Below are 10,950 nucleotides of genomic sequence, written 5' to 3'. Positions count from 1 at the left end.
TGGCCCACCCTGGTGACATCGCCAGGCAATTAATTAAGACAGTCCTAGCAAAATTCTTGCTTGAAACTAAAACTATTTGCTAAGAAGCTATTTTTGTTTCTTGTTGACTAGTTTAATACATTTTCTTTTACAGTAATGTACTTAATTGTTACCAAGAAATGATTCGGATTTTGAGATAAAACGGGCTGCAGGGTTTCTGAACTCTGTCCTAGGGCCCCCCTGGGTGCACATTTCAAATAGCCAATAGCCCCAGGGGGGGGCAGGACTGAGTTTGGGAAACCCTGCTCTATAGGGTTGAACTGCAGCTTTAACATTGCCCTATAGAGAGCAGTAGACATTTCGATAAAACTCTTGGCTGCACACTGCACGCACCCATACTTTAAAGGGGAGGGACCTATGTATTATTGCTGTCTGTTACATTTCCCAGTCGTGGCAGTGGAACGTGAACGGTGCTAATATATCCAGAGTGGAAAAGTCGAGTATTAAGCGCTCATTTACTCCTTTTCTGAAATGGTCTGCTCAACGCAGCATGTTTACAGATGGCTAGTTAACGTTTAACGTCTGATAAGTTCTAAACTGCGCTGTGCGTTACATTCCTAACGGTGAGCTATCGTACGACTACCACCGGTAGCCAGGAAACTGGTTGGATTTGACACTTGTATCCGTCCGTGACTGTCACCGAGAAGGCACCTTACCTATTCGTCTGCGGCAAGGTGAGTGTTGCTGTCCTCATGTCAACTCGAGCTGTAAAGCCCATACGAATGGTGTCCGTTCATTTACTATTACCCCAATTCTTAGCAGCAAGGTCAGTCTGTGCAGTCAGACATAATCTGGAATGCGAGGCAACACTTTGCTAACACAGTTTGGCCTCGTTTTGTAGCCATGTGAATTGAGCTCTTAATCACTTGGTAGCAATGCAACTTGCGTAGCTACTGTAACATTGTGAAACTGTTTTGTCACAGGGGGCGTCTGATCTTGCCATAGTCGTAATGAGAGTTTTTAGAAGCCTAGTTATTTTTGATGCAGTACTTTTCATATGAATGTCTTCCCAGTGAAATGTGTTTCTGGTTTGCGCGGTCAAAGTAAACATTCCTTTGGAATGACATCCGCAGTTTTGTTATTTTATTAGGATCCCCATAAGCTGCTTTACTCTTCCTGGGGTCCACATGAAACATAACATATTACAGATCCTTAATAGACAAGAACAGTTCAAGGATAGAACTACATAAAAAAAAAGAAAAAACGTACACAACAGCCATTGGGGTTGTTCTGAACGTGAAAAGCCCAGGTACTCATAGAAGAACAATGTTAGCCTACACGAACTGCACCGCCCCCCCCCCCCCCCCCCCAAAAAGAAATAAATAACATTTTATATTATTCACTTGTGTCTATTAGCGTAACTAGAAGCCTATAATAGCTTACAAAAAGGCCTATGTGGAATGATAGGCATATAGCCTAAATTAGCCTAAATCTCTCCAGCCTACATTTCTAAGTTAATTTAGCCACGTTGATTGTCACATGGTTCCTTTCAGTAAAGGCTCCTCCGAGGAGTGGGAGGACTATCCTAAGTGACTTTCATAAATATTGGAACATTTAAAAAAGATGTTAGCTAGCAGGCTATGTCTATCCAACACTTGAACTCTTCCAAGTCAAGGTAAGCTTTTGTTTTTATATATTTTTTTTTTGTGCCAACGGGGCCTGCACAAACTGTACACTATACTGCATGATTGTAATGGGTTTACTAGCGTTAGTTTCAATAGATATGTTGACTATGAGGTGACCACGATGTAGGCTGTGCCTATAGGTTAGCAGTCATGATAGTTTGGCTTGGAAAGCTTTTTTTTCGCCTGGTCAGACAGCTGATGTGTTTTGCACTGAAGTCCGCAAGTGAAGGGAAACGGTGAGAGGAGGAGAGCATGTAGATAGTTGCCAGAAGGAATTATATGTATATATAAGGAGCAAAGTGATCATGCTGTTTTTACATGGCTGCTATGAAAGTGAACTGTGTTTGACTGACTAACGTTGTAAACTTTAATTCATGGACTAGGTTGTAGCAACCCCATGACGGGTACAAGGAAAATTCAAATATCATGCAGTAGCCTAAACCTATCGACGTTACAATGAGCTGGGTGAATGGAAAATGAATGACAGTCATCCAATATGCTGTAATAGAAGTAAGGCCATGCTCATTTGAAAAATAAATCCTCCTCCCACATCTTAAATGGCACTGACCGCCACTGGTTCCTTTGGATATTTGCTAGTTCCCCCAACACTGAATTAGCCAGCCCACTGTTGTAGATCTGCAAAAACACTGTTCAAAGGTAAATTACACTGGCAATAAGTAAGGCTGTAATTCACCTGGTAGGGTTATAGTTAGTACATCTTATAAAACAAAAGAAATTACTGTCCATTGGAACTTTTCCAAGTAGCCTATATACTGTAGGTCTACTATCATTTAAAAAAAAGATAAAATATTATCCTACTCTTTAAAGTAGAAAAAAAGAAATGATTTTCTCTTCGAATTGAAAGAATATGACTTTGAATGAGTATCCTATTATTTAAATGAATGATTTTTTTGTTTTTATTGGGCTAACCAGTGGGAAATGAGAGTTCAGTTGTTGTCCCAATAGTCTGAAATCATTGCACCAGTTATGTCAGAAGCTACAAGGCAGCAGGTTAACCCCGTCTGCTCAGGTCAACACTGCACCACCAATGCATACATTTTAGCCCGATATGTCACGCATGGCAGTTCATCAACTGAGAAATAAAAAAAAGATATTTACACAATAGTGTGAGATTGAAGCTCACAATTCAGAACGCCCCCACACACCCCTCAAACATCCCATTGGTTCCTGCATGAATGCCCCACCCCTCGAGCATGCCATCTTCATGCTGATGTGCCAATTTTCCCCTGATTGTCTATGCGGTTAAAATGGGTGTCCAAAAGGGAAATAATAGTATTTTCAGAGTTTTTCGGGAAGGAGGACATTGTCCTAGCTAGCTACCTATCCCGCCTGCTGTATACCAGAGTTCTAGCTAGCTAACATAGTGTCCTTTGTTCCCGCCTGCCGAACACCTACTGTTGTTAACAGAATTGTGGGAAATCAGTGCCCAACAGGCAGGGGTAAAAGACAATGTCTACCGGTATCCTAGCCAGCTAGTTACCTTTGTCGCCCCCCGCCTCATCTTCTTCTGTGGGGTTTATCGGCGGTTGGCATTAGAGGTCGACCGATTATGATTTTTCAACGCCGATACCGATTATTGGAGGACCAAAAAAGCCGATACTGATTTAATCGTCCGATTTTTATTTTATTTATTTATTTGTATTAATGACAACTACAACAATAGTGAATTAACACTTATTTGAACTTAATATAATACATCAATAAAATCAATTTAGCCTCAAATAAATAATGAAATATGTTCAATTTGGTTTAAATAATGCAAAAACAAAGTGTTGGAGAAGGAAGTAAAAGTGCAATATGTGCCATGTAAGAAAGCTAACGTTTCAGTTCCTTGCTCAGAACATGAGAACATATGAAAGCTGGTGGTTCCTTTTAACATGAGTCTTCAATATTCCCAGGTAAGAAGTTTTAGGTTATAGGAATTATAGGATTATTTCTCTCTACCATTTGTATTTCATTAACCTTTGACTATTGGATGTTCTTATAGGCACTTTAGTATTGCCAGTGTAACAGTATAGCTTCCGTCCCTCTTCTTGCTCCTACCTGGGCTCAAACCAGGAACACAACGACAACAGCCACCCTCGAAGCAGCGTTACACAACGAGAGCAAGGGGAACAACCACTCCAAGTCTCAGAGCGAGTGATGTTTGAAACTCTATTAGCGCGCACCCTGCTAACTAGCTAGCCATTTCACATCGGTTACACAAGCCTAATCTCAGGAGTTGATAGGCTTGAAGTCATAAACAGCTGCTGGCAAACGCACGAAAGTGCTGTTTGAATGAATGCTTACGAGCCTGCTGGTGCCTACCATCGCTCAGTCAGACTGCTCTATCAAATCATAGACTTAGTTATAACATGATAACACACAGAAATACGAGCCTTGGGTCATTAATATGGTCGAATCCGGAAACTATCATCTCGAAAACAAGACGTTTATTCTTTCAGTGAAATACGGAACCGTTCCGTATTTTATCTAAAGGGTGGCATCCATCAGTCTAAATATTCCTGTTACATTGCACAACCTTCAATGTTATGTCATAAGGACACGCTAGATAAACTAGTAATATCATCAACCATGTGTAGGTAACTAGTGATTATGATTGTTTTTTTATAAGATAAGTTTAATGCTAGCTAGCAACTTACCTTGGCTTACTGCATTCGCGTAACAGGCAGTCTCCTCGTGGATGGCAATGTAATCATGTGGTTAGTGTTGGACTAGTTAACTGTAAGATCAGCTCGGGCGATTCAATCTTGCAACAAGGTAAAGATCTGTTGTTCTGCCCCTGAACGAGACGGTTAACCCACCGTTCCTAGGCCGTCATTGAAAATAAGAATGTGTTCTTAACTGACTTGCCTAGTTTAAATAAAGGTGGTAAAAACAATTTGGGGGCCAAATCGGCCCTAATTAATCGGCCATTCCGATTAATCGGTCGACCTCTAGTTGGCATCCAACGTTATAGTGCATTACCCCCACCTACTATACTGGAGTGCCCTGCCTCCCACCTGTGTACTGGAGTCCCTTGCTTAAAAATGGACCAATAGAAGTATAAATTGCCCACATGCAGGAGTAGGCCATAATTACACCCTTCTCAGTTTATATGCATGGTATAGCTGCTATAGACAGGGAACAAGGTGTAATAAACGGTAATGACTTCATATAGAGGGTAGTGCCTATGTTGTAAATAGTATTGGTTTCAAATCTATTTTTATGTTACAATAAAAACAATTCTCATAGTCGTCCATTTGGGAGCAATTTGACAGTTAAATCATCATATTAACCCGACCCTAAACAGTGACATTGACCTATTTCAAATTTGTTACCATGGTGAGCTTATAAATAAGCCTTTCTGGCTGTTTTAAAGGCAATGCCCCATTTTTAGACCTAGACTTCCAGACATGATTGCAAACACAAGCCTCTGATAAAGTTCTAGTATGCTAGGTGTTCCTGTAGACTTCTAGTAATTGTGTTAGCGCTAGCTAGCATTTCCTTGTGAAACTACCTCTTAACTTACATCATACTGGACGCGGATACATAAAAATGGTATCCACACATTCATCTGACTCTGGGTTATGATACAGGGCTTCATTGCCAAAATCCAGAACTATCCCTTTAAGGCTGGATCAGTATTAACTCTCTGAGGACTGGCATTGTTTTGAGAGAAAGCCAAGGCAGGCAAACGGGAAACCCCCACATCAGTGTTGTGATGGGTCGGAGGACTTAACAAGCTCCACTCTGCTGGGCCTACCAGGGAGGGCCGTCAGGCGTGGCCCACGTGAGAAAGTGGCCCGTCTGCCCGGGGAAGATATTAAAAGACGCGGTCAGCCGCTCCACCACGAGTGGTGCTATAGGAGCTGAGGGCCAATTCTCTAGCTCTCTTTCTCCCCTGAAGGATACACTTGATCGCTCCACTCCTCCTCATGGATTTAAAATTGAATGACTGGCGAAAGAAGCATGGTGAAAATAAATTCTTATCATCATGCTTACACAGATTCAATGCTGTCCAGCTTCTCATATACAGGGTGAACACAGGGACAATTGATCCCAAATCTGTTGTTTTGCATGGAGAGTAATTGGAGTGGAGGAAATCTCTTGATTGGGTAAACCCTGTTTTCCCCGCTCTGCTCGGCTTGCCCAGCTTATATAGATTCAAGCCAGGTCATAAGATTTAAAGGAGTAGTTCACTATTTTACAACTTGATAGATGGTTCCTCACTCTGAAAGTAGTCTATGGGCCAGGGGAAACTGAAATCCATAGTTCGGTTCTCTTTAAACAGTCATTACAAACTTCAGCTAACTTTAGCCACCTCCAGCTAAAAATCTATGGAAGTGAGGTAAGCATGTTTTAAAAAGAATAAAAATAATAATAATGTCCAAATCACCTGAAATCAACTTTCTATTTGGTTTGATGTTACTTAAAGCTGCAATATGTAACTTTTTCGGCATCTCGACCAAATTCCCCATTTGAGTTTTCTTATGAGAGTGATGTCAGAATTCGCTCACTGTTCCAAAATGTATTGTTATGCAACATGACAGTTTATTTATTTTATTTTTAATTTAACTAGTCAAGTCAGTTAAGAACAGATTCTTATTTACAATGACGGCCAAACGGGGCACAGTGGGTTAACTGCCTTGTTCAGAGGCAGAACAACAGATTTTTACCTTGTCAGCTCGGGGATTCGTTAACCTGGGCTGCCCTCAAATCAAGGCACTGCCTGCTAATATATCTATATATATATTATGTATCAACTTGTACATTTTCTATGATTTTCAAACAACCGTTTGAAATTGGGTGCATTCCGCCTCACTAATTCACATAGAAGTAGCCTATTTCACTGTGGTGGACAATTTTACATTTGAGGCATGCTATGCTAATGTAAGGCAAGGATTAGCTAGATGAGCCGGACAAACTTCTCTCTTCGATGAGAGCTCAAGCACTCCCCCAGTGTTCCCTCAGGCCAAGTTTGCAGACATTTGCACTTCTCCAGTTAGGATAGAACCTGGCCGCATTTTCCGGCTGGCGCCTGCGTTGTCTTCATTGTTGTTTCCCTTACAAATATTTACTGTGTGTGTTCTTATTAAAGTAAGTGCCTTATTACCCTTATCGTAATACAGTTTATGTATATCGTGTTTTTCTATTGTAGCCCCCCCCTGTATTTATGTATGCTGCATAATGTATTCTGCATTTTTTCCTTTAACCGTGGACACGCTAGGTACTGATTTTCATAATGGTGTTATGCTCAATTGTGCTTATCTAGTTACATTTTTCTATAACTTCTGTAAAACATTGCTAATTGTGTCAAAGAAGTATTTAGCTTGTCGTATCCATTTGAAGCTGCCCTGGCCTTAGCATGACCATTGCATTGGCCTGTGTATTAATTGAGCTTCTTTAGCATAGCTCTGCCCTGCCCCCCCTTGTGGAGCTCTTCAGTCATGTTACTTCATTGTAACAGTGTATTGCTGTATCCTGATTTTATTCTGACTACTAAATCCTCTTTATTCTGTACTTTCAGAAACCACACACACACACACACAGTATTGAATATGACTTGCCAACCTAATTGGAATTGGACATCTTTCTTCCCTGAGATTGATGATTGCTTTTGCGTGCTAGCAACATGCAGTTTGGAGAGGATGAGGGAGAGGAGAGGCTAAATACGACTGCTTGTGTTGGCTCTGTCTCCTCCGTTAGCGCTAGGACTAATGTAGCCTACGTTTCCCGGGTTTGGATGAGAATTGTTGTTAGGCTGTTGCTACTTCTGTGAATGTGTGAACGTTGCATCCAAAAGTAAGCTGACTCCCATTGAGGACATAACTTTGTACATGTTGCACAACACTTGTGTGGGGGGGGGGGGGGAGGAGAAAGTGGCCAGCTCAAACGCCGACTGTTGTGTCGATTGTAACTAGACGTTCTAATCACTGCAGGGACCACAGTAGAATGAGCCCACTTGTGTGTTCGTACGCGTTAAAGTGGAAATGACCAACATTTTAGAAGCCTTTTTATGACCTAGAACAAACTACAAGTTTGCATTTTCTGTTGCGCAGGAAACATCCTAAAACTCCAGGATGATCACATTTTAAGATGCGGCATCTGTAGCTGTGCCTCTGTTCTCCACGGGGCTTGGTACAGCTGAGCCTGACTGTCACTGTGCTAGAGTGCTCAGTGGTGTAACTGCATGGCTCTTCTCTCCTCTCCTTGTGGAGGATTAGTGGGGCCCGTCTGTCGCAGATGGCTGACTTAGTATCGGCCTCCTCCTGGAGCTGTTCCCACAAACAGGCCCTCGGCTCTCTCTCTTCCTTGCTGCGGTCACTGTGATGTAACTCCGAGATGCACATATGCATCAGGCGGCACACACACAAATGATCTTTATCATGTTTGGGTCTTTTTGATTGTTGATTTAAAAAAAAAACAAATTCTGGTTACGTTTTCTGAAGCTGAACAAACGAGACATAATCCTTCAAATGATCTCTATGCAGCGTATAGCCTAGTAGATGGATGATTTGGTTGATGTGATTAATGGTAAAAGGATATTCCCAATCAGCAGATGCAGGACCAACAGTACTGTGTCCCTGGGCACCGGCAATGAAGGGGCAAACCTCCACTAATGTCGCCGTGTAATGGCTTCACTTCCTGTTTAGGGTGGGGTTAACACCTGATTGGTCAGCGGCAGGGCTGTACATTTCTCAACGCTTTAAATGAATGCATAGCAGTAAAATGTGCACAAGAGCCAAGCAAACCAGGCTGCCACTCTTGACTCCATTCCAAGGAAGGTGAGTCTTTCAATTTTTTTTCCTTTTTTTTTCATGGCGCCTCTGCAGCTGACAAATAATTTTTCTGAAGCTGTAGCCTATTGTTTTGTTTAAATGTGTATGGATCTTTTGAAGTTTCTGGACACAGGGGCGTTGGCTATGCATTGAGTTTGGCCAAAATTGTGGGTGTTTTAAAAATCGTTTCCCATAGATTTACTACCCAAAGACGAGGGGTAACTGTTTTGGTGTGTGTGTGTTCAAGCTCAGTTGTGTGTGGAAATATGTTTACCGCAGTAAGCTACATTCCATCCTGAATTATGTTATATTTAAGAGCCTGTTCTGGCAATGTACAAGATGTTGGACCCTGGGAAATGACAGCATGCTCTCTCACACATGACATGTACAGTACCAGTCAAAAGGTTGGACACACCTACTCATTCAATGGTTTTTCTTTATTTTACTTTTTTCTACGTTGTAGAATAATAGTGAAGACATCAAAACTATGAAATAACACATGGAATCATGTTGTAACCAACAAAAACTATTAAACAAATCAAAATATGTTTGAGATTCTTCAAAGTAGCCTCCCTTTGCATTGATGACAGCTTTGCACACTCTTGGCATTGTCAAACAGCTTCGTGAGGTAGTCACCTGGAATGCATTTCAATTAACAGGTGTGCCTTGTTAAAAGTTAATTTGTGGAATTTCTTTCCTTAATGGGTTTGAGTCAATCAGTTGTGTTGTGACAAGGTACAGGTGATATACAGAACAGCCCTATTTTGTAAAAGATCAAGTCCATGTTATGGCAAGAACGGCTCAAATAAGCGAAGAGAAATGATAGTCCATTACTTTAAGACATTAAGTTCAGTGAATTCAGTCAGTAATGATTGACTGTCATTTCTCTTTGCTTATTTGAGCTGTTCTTGCCATAATATGAACTTGGTCTTTAAAAAAATAAAAACCTTGAATGAGTAGGTGTCCAAACTTTTGACTGGTACTGTATGTACATTAGATATTTCATTTTCATTTTCAATACATTTGTAAAAATTACTGAACATGTTGTCACTTTGTCATGTGAACTTTGTGTGTGTGTAGATGGGTGAGGGGGGGTGGGGAAGTCTCTTTCATCCATTTTGAATCCAGGCTCTAACACAACAAAATGTGGAATAAGTCAAGGGGTTTGAATACTTTCTGAAGGTCCTCTGTAATAGCCTACTGATCATCAACAATTTCATAGGCGCATCCCTCCAGCATGTCACGCCTGTATGGAAGGACATCATTATAGGCACTGCTCTTTGTTTGAGAATGTAAATGGGTCTAACGTTAAGTCATGATTTGTGATCATGGATGTTTTTAAAAGTAGTATTTTTAGTCATCTTCTGTGATCGGGATTTTATTTTTGTTTGTTTTGCTGTCAGGACGCAACTCTTAAAACCTCTTTGGGCTAAGGGGAAGTATTTTGACGTCTGGATGAAAAGCATGCCCAAAGTAAACTGCCTGTTACTCAGGCCCAGAAGCTAGGATATGCATATAATTGGTAGATCTGGATAGAAAACACTCAAGCCTTTAGAAAGATTTTCAGGCTTGTTTTTGGAAAAATTAGCTAGAATTTGTAGTTTTCCTAAGTGGCTCCCATTTTGGCTGTAGTGTTTTCATGCGAGTGGATGAGAGCGCTGTGCTTTGTGGTTTATCTCCGGGAAAGACAATAACGGATAACGAATAACTACATTAGCTCAATGGTGGTGATATTTGCTATCAAGCCATAAATGTGCATAACATCTAACATAACTTCTTCCTACCTTCGCTCTCCTAGTTAGATATTGCACATTCCTGGCTTGTTGAAAATGAACACTTCAATAAAACGACGTCAATAGTAATTGTTGATACATACCTTAGTCTTATTGGGCAGCAACATAAACTGTTGGAACCATGTCCCCCTCCTGCAACCTGTGAATGGTGTACACCTGGCTGAACAAAGGAGGGGTTGTCTTGAATGTTTCATCTACAAACCAGTCCCTTTGAGTCGCACAGGTACTCCAATTTGCTTGTAGTTGTGAAGATCAGAATTATGTCTCGCCCAAGTTCAGAGAGGGATGTAGGTACAGGGGGTGCCGTGTTGTTGCAGAAGCATTGACAAAAGAACATCTTCCTTTTCTTCAGAGGACATTTCTCCCCAAATAGACACAGGAAGCCATGTGTACCACAGTCCACAACTTGGTTGGTTTCTTCCTGGATCTCCAGGCTTCTCTCTTTCAGGTCATCACCTTTTGGATCAGAATCAGAGCATTGTCCGAGGTATGGTTGTGTTCTCCAGTGAGGGTTCTGCGACCTCATCATTCGAAAGCATCATATCCGGTGCGCTTCCAGAAGGATTTATTTGTGAACTGTCCTTCCCGTCTGTCGGTGTAGCCTTCATGCGCCAGGATATTTTTTTTCCATGCACAGAGAGCAGCGTACATTTGCATTCATTCTGTTAAATCTCTTAAAATAGCCTACAGTATACTCTTCTTGTGCAATGT

At 41.3% G+C, this 10,950-nt stretch overlaps 1 protein-coding gene across 1 annotated transcript in view; it reads left to right on the top strand.

Moving 5' to 3' along the window:
• The first annotated feature begins 391 nt into the window (after positions 1-391).
• Positions 392-10,950, top strand: part of LOC110537966 (thyroid hormone receptor alpha) — a 116,743-nt gene continuing 106,184 nt past the window's right edge. Inside the window, exon 1 of the mRNA XM_021624454.2 lies at positions 392-713. The gene's annotated coding sequence lies outside the window, so the exon portion shown is untranslated. The remainder of the gene's footprint in view (positions 714-10,950) is intronic.

The sequence above is a fragment of the Oncorhynchus mykiss genome, chromosome 12 (assembly GCF_013265735.2).
Source record: "Oncorhynchus mykiss isolate Arlee chromosome 12, USDA_OmykA_1.1, whole genome shotgun sequence".
Classification (NCBI taxonomy): Eukaryota; Metazoa; Chordata; class Actinopteri; order Salmoniformes; family Salmonidae; genus Oncorhynchus; species Oncorhynchus mykiss.
This window is presented reverse-complemented; position numbering and strand designations above follow the sequence as displayed.